A 12,900-nucleotide genomic window follows, 5' to 3' on the forward strand; every position below is an offset into this window, starting at 1 on the left:
CTGTGTGTTTGTAATAAACAATTGTGATTATTGGGATGATTTTATGAGCTGTTTGGAATCTCATTCTGACGGCACCCATTCACTGCATTGGATCCATTAGTTTTGTAGTGTTAAATTTCTACAAACTCATCTACATCTTGGATGGCCTCAGAGTGAGCATATTTTCAACAAATTTTATTTTTTGAGTGCACAGCACACAAGTTTTCGAACACAGCCACACACTGACATCTAGGGTTTTACAGCTTCACTTCCAGAAGTTATGACATGACAATGAATCAGTAGTTAAAAATCCTTGAAACATTTATATTTTATAAGGCCTTTTGATTCTTCAGATAGGCATGTCTCATTGCTCTTCCTTGTGACAGGTAATATCAGAAGCCCATGCCATCCTGGGTGAAGAGTCATTTTTTGATATGTGGTTGCTTGGAGGTCAATGACAGGCTTTTGTGTTTTTACATCAAACATTGTGTCATGACCACAGAACGGCATGACTTCTGTACTAAGAGATTAATAGCCTTTACAGAGAGAGCTATTGAGCCTGTTCACCTCAGCCATGACACGACCATGACATGAGAGTCCTTCTTCATAATAGTTTCTTTTTTCTCTTTTACAAAACAGATATCACAGCAATCAGGAAACTCATTTTCTGCAGATTGGATCTGACATTTGACACGAGTATGACAAATCTAATAAATACGCTCTCTATGCATGTGACAATTTCACTTGTGCATTCAGAGCATCCAGAGGTCAGTCAGAAGAGGATGGGGAAGAAATTGATTGTGCAATGTTTCGAGAGACTTCAATGAGGCACATCACCAAAATATATATATATATATATATATATATATATATATATATATATATATATATATATATAATTTTTATGTGCTGAATTAATTGAAAAGGGAAGTGTCAGATGTGTAATAATATCATTATTTTGTTTTTGTACTGGCAGTTTGTTGCCAACATTATATATATATATATATATATATATATATATATATATATATATACATAAATTATTAGAAATAAATATATAAATGAAGAACAATATTCAGACATTTTTGATAGGATTCTAAGATTTCTATTAGATATTTAAAACATCAGTAATAGATTAAGTAAAAATTACAGTACTTTTTAATAGATATAGTCCAAATTATAAAATAGTCAAGTTTAATGTAACAATATATTTACTTTTCTGTGATTTGTAAAATGTTTTTTATTAGTTACACATGTAACTAAATAAATGCTACCTTATTCTGGTTAGAAACTATGTTTCTAGTTGGATAGTGTTGGCTGTGGTTGTTCTACAGCTTTTATTCAAGAGGTTAACCTTGATTATAAAGAACTTACGCCAAACGAGCTCCTCTCTACCGCTTAGCTTTGCCTCAAGCCAAAATCTTTTTTCTTCTCATTTCTTTTTTGGGTTGCTTTCATTTCATTTTCACAGTTTGCTGCCTCCAAGTCAGTCAGATTTCAAAATGCAGGGTATGCAAAAGCCCATGGGTTAAGCAAATAATATAAAAAATTATTTACACTTGCAATCATAGAGTTACAGTTTGCAAAAAAAAACATATAGATTGCGATGCTAAAGGAAGTCTATTAAGTCTGCTGTTGTAACACAGTGAGCTGTAGGTATATTACCAGCAGTCTTCAGAGAGACCTCGCTGTTATCAAGCCCTTTTCTCATTAAGAAAGTGATGAAAGCATAATGGCTGTTCCGTGCACACACTCCAGTGTGTGAAGAGAGGTGAGGAATATCAGATTCAGGAGCCGATGGGAATGTGAGCTGCAATGTGGCCTTTCTCTGGCTCGTTATACATAGCTAACATTCCTCCTGTTATATCTCTGTTTTCTTTTCCCCAGAACAGGACAGAAGCCATTATGTTGACACTCTCAATGGAGGTTTAATGATCGTTTGATCCTACATCGCTATGTTTTGAAATGAGAGGCCATACGGAGTGACGCTCTTTAGTACCGACCCATTGCACCATGGTGTCTTTGAGTCTATGAAAAGTAAAACACATTCAAAGACCCAGGGGAGCACTGATAAGGGAAGGGAATGTGAAAAAAAATAAAATAAATAAATAAATACAACATTCAATGTTTTTTTTTTTTTCATTTTTTTGGGCGCAGATACAGTACAGTTTTGTATGTTTGAATAAACACTGAAACTTTAGAATGTCAATCTGCCGAAAAATGTTAAGTATTGCATTTGCAACTAACTAAAAATACTATGTACTAAATTAGCAAAAAATAAAAAATAAATTCTAATAAAAATGACAAAAGCACATAAGAAAATCACTAAACCTTAAAATTAAATTAAAATAAAACTTGAGATATAAAAATAAAGAATAATAAAATTTTGTAATAAATTATATAATGTATAAATAATACTAAAACAGCACTGACTGGACTAATGAAAGTAAAGACATTTGTACATTTCCAAGTTTCTATTCTAAGAAGATATTTTGAAGAATGTTGGTAACCTATCAGTTTAGGCTAGCCACTGACTTCCATAGTGTGGAGAAGAAAAAAAAAAGAAAAACAATGGAAGTCAATGGCTACCATCAACTGATTGTTTACCAACATTCTTCTAAATATCTTCTTTTGTGTTCAACAGCTGAAAGAAATTATACAGGTTTGGAACAACTGTGTGCTAGTACGGTATGAAAATGACCTGCAAAAGGAATTGAGATCATATTGTTTTAGCTTCTGTAAAAGTCAACCAGGAAGTTAAGCATACAATATTTGAAGTGGACAGAAAAGTCAATATGATATCAGTGATTTATGAAGAAACTTTCCGAAACTCTCAGAGGTCAGTTGGAGGGGCAGGCCTATTTTGAGTGTGTTTTTACACTTCAAACATACAAAAACCACCTGCTTTCATATGCAAGCAGCGAGGTCTACAATATTGAGTTGAACATCAGTGAGCCACAGCTCCCATAATGCTCCACAACACGTTATGATTTCACACCAAAACCCTGCGGATGATTTGAGAAATGGCTCCCTCTTGCTTCTCTCCCTGAATCCACGAATGAGTTTATCACACATTAGTCAGCCTCGCTCTCACAAAACCACTGATATTTGCCTAGAAAATGCCATGCTGTGGTAATCCCTCCCTGTGTATGTAGCTGGGTAATAATCATACAGAGCCTACTAATCTGGATTTACCGTTTGAAACACTGCCACTTGTGGCGAGTCCAATCCGCGGCTGTTATTTTTCACCCAAAGCTCCTCAGAAGATATTCACCTGGCAAAGAGGGGGACAAGACAACTAAAGGGTTGCAAGCCGAGAAATGTCTGGCAGATCAGACTTTCCTGGATTGAGACGGATGGCAGGATTTAGTGAAACCTGCTCAAGGAATTATACTATTTATCCCAGCAGGTAGAGTGATGGTTTTGTGGGATAGCTACATATGACTTGCATTTCTTATAAAAATGCAATTTGCACCTTCTAAATGTGAAGTATTGGTGAAACATGCAGTAAATTTGTTTTCTTTCTATCACAGGAAGACAGCAAAATTATTAAAGTTAATTTCTTCACAAACAAGCAGAATAATGACTCTCACCATATGCTCAATTAAAATCTAATCATTTTACTTAATAGAAACTTTTAACAAAAAAAAAAAAAAATATATATATATATATATATATATAGACATCATTTTATAATGGTACTACTATTCTCTTATCAAAAGTAAGGATGTGTTTGGATTGCTAAATCAAAAAAAAAAAAAAAAATTGTGCAAGTATGTGAACAGACCAACAAGCAGTCCCTTTTGAATATACTTGAAGGTTAAGTTGCCAATTTATAATTAGCTTTGCTTTTGTATCACCAGACAGGCATCACCAAAATCAAAAGTGTTCAAGTTTTGCAAAAAATGGAAAGCCACAGCCCGTTTTCTCTTTTCTCTAGACGTGGCACCAGTTGATTTTTTTCCCCACATTTCTACTGCATAGAAAGCCAAGTTTTATTAAAAGCCCATCTTGCCAGCAGTGAGTTACCTTTTTAACATGTGGTCTTGCATCATTCTGGTAACAATTGCATTAGAAACGAACCTCAAGGGGGCGATAGAGTTACATTTAAATGTTCTTGCCTTTATTCAGGTGTTTTTTTATAAACAAACTGACTTGACTGACTAATATTGTTATGCAAGAATGAGAAATTCTTAAAAATTTCGAAAAGCAACAATACACAAAATTGAGTAGCTAGATGTACATTGATGTACATAGACTATACTTTGGGACTTATATTATTACAGGTATGTTAAGAAATAGAAATGGTTTGTCTGAACTGAAAGATATGTAGATGTTTTGTTTACAGCAATTTTTTCCCATCATCGAATCTGATGAGTCAAGTTGTGTTTCAAGAGCGCTGAAAAAACAGCGATGAGACTTTTTTCTGTATCACATCTATTGTCTGTGTTTGCACGTTCCAGTGCATTCAGTGACTCTGTATAAAGGTTACATTAACAAGAGACTGTCTTTACAAGTTATTTGAATCACTTCCTACACCAAAAACACTGTAATTCAATGTGCTGTGTCTTAGTTTGAAACAATTTTTGTTGTAACATTCTGACATTTTGTGTTTAATTCAATAGTGATTTAATACATAAATATATCAATGGTACTGTTACTTTTGGCACATATAAATGTTTCTAATACCAAAATATAACAGTTCGATTTGTAGTAGTCTGTGAGTTATGAAGCACAGTGTAAAAATTGCTTCGCCAGTCTCCTAGTTTTTTCGATCACTGTCAATGATGTGCCTGAAAAGTTTATTATCTGCCAGATAGGATATGTATCACAAATAAATAACCTCTCCTGCCTAAATCACTTCTGACTAGATTATTTCAATGTCCCTATAGTTCTGAAATCTTACCAAATTGATAGTTTGCAATAACTTACACAAGCTCAGATCTGCAGTTCAGACTTCCAACCTTCCCTCTAAACTTTCTCATCCATTTAATTCCGTTCAGATAGGTCAGGAAACCTTGCAAACTGACACATACAGGTTTGATTTCAATCACTGTACAGTGGAATGAGGAAGTTTGAAGGCTGTAGGATACAGAAGCATGGATCTCGGGGAATTAAATCAAAGTTAGAAATGAGGAAGGAAATTGAATTAGATACTTCAATTAATTTTCCATTTCTGCACTCTGTATCCTCTTACATTTAAAGTCTGCTAATGGAGTGATGGACAGATGGAGGAGACATGCACTTTCATTTGTTTCTTCTCTCCTCTTCATCCTCAATTATCTAGTATTAATGATAGAGCCGATAAAGATGTATTTAAAAAATCTTTAATTAAACTAATGTAGAATAAGATGTAGCTGATATGTATGTAATGAGGCCTGGAACCAAAAGCAGAAATATGAAATTAACAGTAAAAACGTCATCTAATTTTACTGTAATTAGAAATGACAAAAATCTCATTATCGTACAACCAACGTTGGCAGTGGCGAGTGAAGTTCTGTAAGTGTTATTTAATCAATCTATTAGATTTGCATACATTTGCAATTACATTTCCCATCCACCAATAGAATAGGCAAAAGGACATTTATATAATTCGAACTGACTTCAGATCTAAACTTTGTAAGGTTGTCTCATTTTAAAGATGATTTATCAATGAATGCATAACCAGCTGATGCAATGAATGTTGGAAAAATGTCAAATTTGCTTTGTTAAAGGCGGGGTTGACGATGTCTTTGAGATTTATTATAGAAACCAATGGAAAAAAAAAAAAAAAATTTAATAATATGTTCTAAGAAGACTTCATCACTTGCCTTACCTTTTTGAAAACATATTCTCAGTCTGTACAGTATATGCAATTGCACACAAGAGTATATGAATTCATTTAATTCACTTCTACCAAATAAATCATCACTTTCTGTTAGATTACTTGCACATATGTTCTTTAAAAAAAAAAAAAACAATCAGAAAGTTGCATATAGACAAACTCTTTCAGAGGATCTTCCCATTTCAAATTTCCACACACAGATTATTAACCATAACAATTCAAGTCCAAAACTGATATGCTGCTCTTGATAAAAGAAAGACTTACATTTTTCATTATTTTCTGTTTCAGTATTCTGAGAGAAACAGCGATACAAATAAATTCAGACACAAGAATAATCAATTGCGGAGGATTTGCCTGTTTTAAGGAAGACAGAATATTTCTGCTAGGCGCATTCTCAGAAGGGCAATCCTGCATAATATCTTCATCTAATAACTGCCATTTCTTTAATGTGTGCTCTTCCATATTAGGCTTCTCAAAAAGGGTTTGAATAACTACCTTTCGAATTACCTGAGAGAGTCGTTTCAGTAATGGCTTTTTAATCACCTTGAAAATCACTATTCCATCACAAAACTTTCTCACATGGTGCTGAAAAAAAAGGTTTCCTTTGGATTCAGTGCTCTTGGCAAAATGTCTGCCTCGTCTTTTTCTCTCAATCCCTCACTTACAGTCTTTCTCTCCCTCTTCCACCATCAATCTTCAATTTTACTCACAGACCAATCTTTTTCATTTTTGACAAATTATACTGCAACCTCATTAAAGACAAAAGTAATGAAGAGCAGGATAGATATAGTCATTTGGCGTGTGTTTTTGTTTATGGCCGTCTAACACACAATGCAAATTGAGTTAAATCCATAAATAGATGTTATTAGTCTCAGGGATCTCTAAACTTGGTGATGTGGATCCTCAGCTAAGAGAAACTAATAGCCAGTGCTCTACGCTTCACAGATCTCTCTTCTCAATTTCTTTTGTTGATAAACACTCACAATGCACAAGCACTTTAAACAGCCCACGGATAAAGAAATAAAGGGAAGAATGCTATCACTTTAGCTCACTTCCTATTTGTTATTCAGTGATTTTCGTAAGGACTAGCCATTTAATGCGGAGCTCCTGAAATTTGTGCAGATCTGAGGTTCATTTTCAATGCTCATTTGCAGTCTTTAGACTCATCAGCAGTTTTATCATGTTATGATCAAATATGCCCTCAATATCTTGCAACTATACATATTTAACAACGCAAACTCTACTAGATTCTAAAAATGCAACAACTGTGGAATGTAAATTGCTTGTTTACTCTGCGTATCTGCATAGTGAAGCACCATTAACCCTGTTCCTAGCATCTCGAAGATGATCGCAGTGCTTCTGTTTTTTAAATGAAATTCTGAAACTGAATAATTTAGTGACATTAAAGGAATAGTTTAACCAACAGGCCATCCAAGATGTAGATAAGTTTGTTTCTTCATGGGAACAGATTTGGAGAAATTTAGCATCACTTGCTCACCAGTGTACCCTCTGGAGCGAATGGGTGCCGTCAGAATGAGAGTCCACACAGCTGAAAAAAAAAAATCACAATAATCCACAAATATTTCATGACTCCAGTCCATCAGTTAACATCTAGTGAACTGTACTGTATGCTTGTAAGGAACAAAACCTTTATTAATGCCATCTATAATCCATAATAACGCTTCCACCAGTAAAAAATCCATCCCCCCTTTGTCAGCTCACATCAAAACCCACCAACAAATTTGTTTATAACTGTTTTGGACTGTTTTCAATTTTAAACAGGTCTTGATTTGTTCATATTTCTCTTCTCCTCAACACAAAGCTTTTTGCTTCACAAGATGTCAACTGATGGACTAGAGTGCGGATTACTTGTGGGTTATTGTGATGCTTTTATCAGCCGTTTGGACTCTCATTCTGACGGCACCCATTCACTGCAGAGGATCTACTGGTGAGCAAGTGATGTAATGCTAAATTTATTCAAATCTCTCTAAAGTATTTTTGGGTGAACTGTTCCTTTAACAGTTGTTCAAGATCTGCATTTTTTTATTTAAAAAAAATGATGGAACACTGTTACACTGTAACAACATTTGAAGGTTATGAACTGTAATCTGAATGAAATTTGATGAGAGAGAAATAGTTAAATAGACATCAATCATGAATCAGACTTAAGGGCCTCTTGAAATTGATTGCAATGTTATGTGTAGAGAATATTGCGAACTAATATTCCAAGCAATTAAGATTACTCATTATTGACAATATTTCAGCTGATGTTGAGATCAGTGCCTGAAGTGAACATTTTATTCCTTATAAAAGAGTTCACAAACTTAATGTTAACAGGAAAAGAATTTTGCATCTCACTTTTTTTTTGAATCCTCCCAAGTCACTGTTCACAGGATAACCTTTGAAGAATTCTTAAAGAAAATGATGCCGCCCCAGGCTCCAGCCCTCAGACCTTTGTGCAGGTGCAATTAAATTCTCAATTTTCTAAAAGTTAAATGTGTAATATATGCTCCCCCTGTGACAGTCCCCTAGTTTATTATTGTTATTTTTTAAAATAAATTAATACTTTTATGCAGCAAGAAGGTATTAAACTAAAAAGCGACAGTAAAGAAATTTACGTTTACCTTTCTTTCCAAATAAAGGCAGTTCTTTTGCATGGATTTCACGCGGGCCAGATGTGGGCCGGATCTGGGCCGAAACTGCTTGCTGTCTGGGTTTGGACTTTTCTATTAATAAAATAATTCTTTAACAATGACAATGAAGACTGCTGTAATGGCTGCTGAAAATTCAGCTTTGCCAAATTAAACTTATCATTCTAGATCACAAGTCAGCTAGCTTTGCGTACCACTAGCCGATTAGTCTGCTAATGTATCACAATGCCAATTTATTGACCTTGTATGAAACCAGGCCAAACAGATTGCAGTTCGTTTTATGCCACTAGTGGCACTGAAATTGCATTATTCTATTTGAAACAGTTCAAAGTAACTCAAATCAAGGCGTTCTCATTGGAATACTTATAGAGTTGCCAATTCAAACTACTTTTCAAACCCACGGTCATTGCTCCAGGTTGTCTTATGGAGTGCAATTCACCAAGCACTAGAAGTCAGAGACTGTGGGACTGAACATAAATATTTAATATGTTGTGCAGTAGAGTAAAACAGGGTAAAGGTTCAGCTGGGTTTGGAGATGATGTGGAGACAGAGCTCTGGATGGCTCAAAACAGCATGCAACAGCAGAATGCAGAATTACCCCATGTGTGATACGGGACACTATATCAGAGTGTCAGTGTCCACCACATCATAAGGCTGTTTTATTTACTGCAGTCCTGTCCTTCTGAACTAAACGATAAGCTTTAATAAATTGTGGATATGGTGTATTATTTTGTGTATGAGGAGACATTAATAGCAAATGTGAATCTTGACTTTTAGGGTATATGCCACATTTTATTGACAGAGATTAGTAGAGTGGACACTATTCGAGCAGACAGAGGTGTAATGGAATTAGGACATGACATGGTCTGCATTCAGATCTGCATCTGAAACACTTGAGCACAAAGGTTTAGCTTGGAGTTGTGCATTTACTACTAAGCCACAGCTCAGCTCAAATGAAAATTAATCTTTTTATTTCCCCAAACAGAGAGTAAAGAAGGCAAATTTGGACACTTTCATTTAGCATTTACCAATAATCATCAGCAGAAATATTTAAGAATTGTACAATGGCTCCAAATACTTTACTATATTTTTTTATATTATAACAGGCACAGTTGACATTAATTTTAATGCAAAATATTTTATAATAAAAACAATAATATAATATTTTAACATCTTAGGGCAAATAATAATAAAAATGACTGAACTGTCACACTCGACAGTAATTTTAATGTAATGTATATACTGTATATATAATATATATATATATATATATATATATATATATATATATATATATATATATATATATAGCATTCATTCATTTAATATTTTAACATTTTAGTGCACATAATAAAAATATCTGAACTGGCACACTTGACTGTAATTTTAATGATATATATTTTTATAATAAAAATGTTAATATAATATTAACATTTTAGGTCACATAAGAATAAAAATAAAAAAATAAAAAATGAATGAACTGTCCTCCATTTTTAAAATTATAAATATATTAATTAATATATTAGGCTCAGTTAGAGTGTTAAAATGTGATAATTATAAATTTTTCATTTGAATATCCTTGTCTTCGAAACAATGCAATTCTGAGCCCTGATATAGAACATTACATTGTGCATGTTATTACAAGGAGTAATGATCCACTATATGCTATAATGTGAATGATGGCAAATAAGAATATGTAAATATAAAAGTCTGATTAGCTAAATGGAAACCTGCTGGCTCAGCTCCTTGGTTCAGGTAATAAGAAAAACACTTAGATGGGAGACAGTGATTCAGAGAGGCAGTCAGAGAAAATTCAGGTGCCTGAATCCATTAAAGCTGCAGTTTCTCATCGGAGAACAATAACCCCAACACTTTTCATCTTTTGAAGCTCTGACTCAGCCAAATGGATGATAAAGGTGGTAAATGTGCCAAAGTCTATCATCAAATGTCTCTGCATATGTCAGTCCAGTGTGTCAGGTGTACTAATACAGTATATATTCTAGAGAGCATACTATTCAGCAGCTCAAGCAGTCCTTTTTACATTAAGTGGTGCAGGCAACAGAACGCTGCTTTCCAGCCAAGAACGGTTACAGACAGCTGAAATAGTCCGGCTGTCGACCAGGACTGACAAAGTGGGTAGAAAGCGTGGTTCTCAAAGGCTGACAGGCACATGGATGGCAGGAAAAGCCGGCAGGTGCCAGATCGGCTTCATCAGGCTGGCAAAGGGTAGACAGCTATAGCAACTTTGAGAAAAGGATGCTGACTTTCAGAAAATACTAATTTATGAAGAAGTTATGTAGGTGAAAGGAACTTTTTTTTTTCTTAAGTGAGCTGGTGCAATATGCTTTAACTTCATATCTTTCATGTCTTCATGGTTAACATTAATACCATAAAACCAAACCCCAAACGGGCATGTAACATATTATTTAGGTATATTACTCCACAAGAATGCAATCTCCACCTGTTAATATGCTGAAACCAAAAGCATCAGGGGTGGGGGGGGGGGGGGGTATTTACTTATAAAAGATTTATAAAAATAAATATAGAGGGAGAAAGATGCTTTTTGCCTTAATAATGGTTTAGTTAACTTCTAGTAATGAGGGCTAACTTTCTGAAGTCAATAACAAATTTGAATCACACAAAATTAAATGCAAACTGTCATTCTGAAGTTTGGGGTTGGTATGATTTTTTAAATGTTTTTGAAAGAAGTCTCTTTGCTCACCAAGGCTGCATTTATATGAACAAAATTATAGTAAAAACATGAAAATTCTAAAATAATATTACAAATTAAAAGAACATTCCATATCTTTTAAAATGCAATTTATTCTCATAATGGCAAAGCAGCCATTACTCAAGTCTTCGGTGTCACATGATCGTTCAGAAATCATGCTGCTTGATATTTTTGTGGAAACAGTATTTTTTTTATTTAATTATTTATTTTGTCATTTTTCGTCAGTTTAATGCATCCTTGCTGAATAAAAGTATTAATTTCTTTCTAATTTCTATTTATTTATTTACTGACTTACTTACTCACTCAATCCAATGCATATCCAGGTAAATAAATTGGATCCGGCAGTGGTTGACCAGTAATGTTCTTTAAATGGCCATTTATAATAAAGCATTGCTAAAATGATGTCCTTCACCCTGTGAAGTCAGTATGATTGCTTTCAGATAACATCTTATAATCCAGGATATAAGAATCAGTACTAGCCGATCAATGTGTGCATATAAAGATGAGGGAAAATCCCTAGTCAAAAGCAGTGTATGAATTCACCCCAGCTGTGTGACGGTTTAAATATGTTCTTGTGGAAAGAAAATGTCTGTGTGGGCCTTCGCGCTCTTTTACTTTTGGTTCAATTCCATATTCAAATGTAAAATCCTCATCAGATCCTTTGCAAACCTAACTGAAAATTTAATTTCACGTTATTTCACCAGTGCTATTTCCACTTGGGGGCTCTTGTCTTATTCCAGTTCCAGATATATACATTGCCATCCCAGTGTAGCCCTACAGGGCTACAGGTTTGAAATTAAGGATGAAATTAAGTTGAGCAAAACTAATGATGATTGGATGAACCCTGCTTCTTATTCCCATTTATGGTTCCAGCAGAATCCAAACCATGATTGATGCCGGGCCAGGACCGCACATTACTTCTGGCTATACACACAGTGAAGCTTGTGTTTGTCTCACCTGAATGGCTGAGTGATGGACTGCTTGTCATTACCCACGATGTACATTAGTCAAAATGGAGCCTGAAGACTTGGCACGCATCTATTCTAATGGCTCATAGATGGTATGTAAGGAAAGCCCTGTGCTGATGTCGTAGTCAATTGTAAAGATTGCCTACGGAGATTATTATAATTTTTTATTTTTTTTAATGTAATGATTCATTTTTGGAAATAGATTATTATTTGTATTATCATAATATATTTTTTAATAAGTCTATATAGTTTTTTATTTAGTTTTAGGTTTTAGTTGTATTTGTATTTGTTTAGTTTAAGTTATTTTAGTACATCAATTTAAATGAAACAAAAATAAGAAATATGTTGCCATGGCAACTGTTTCAGTTAATGTTTATTTCATTTAAAGTGTTTTTTTTAAATCTGTCTAATTTCTATTCGTTTTAGATTTTAGTTTTATTTACTTAGTTTTAGTTATTTTAGTACTTAAGTTTAAACTAAACAAAAATGAGAAATGTAGCCCTGGTAACTAGCTGAAATGAAATGTGAATAAATAAATATATATATATATTATAAAAAAAAAAATATATATATATATATATATATATATATATATATATATAATATATATATATATATGTATATATATATATATATAATATATATATATATATATATATATATATATATATATATATATATATATATATATATATATATATAAGTTTGTATATATATATATATATATATATATATATATATATATAG

Source organism: Cyprinus carpio, chromosome A12, assembly GCF_018340385.1.
Source record: "Cyprinus carpio isolate SPL01 chromosome A12, ASM1834038v1, whole genome shotgun sequence".
Lineage (NCBI taxonomy): Eukaryota > Metazoa > Chordata > Actinopteri > Cypriniformes > Cyprinidae > Cyprinus > Cyprinus carpio.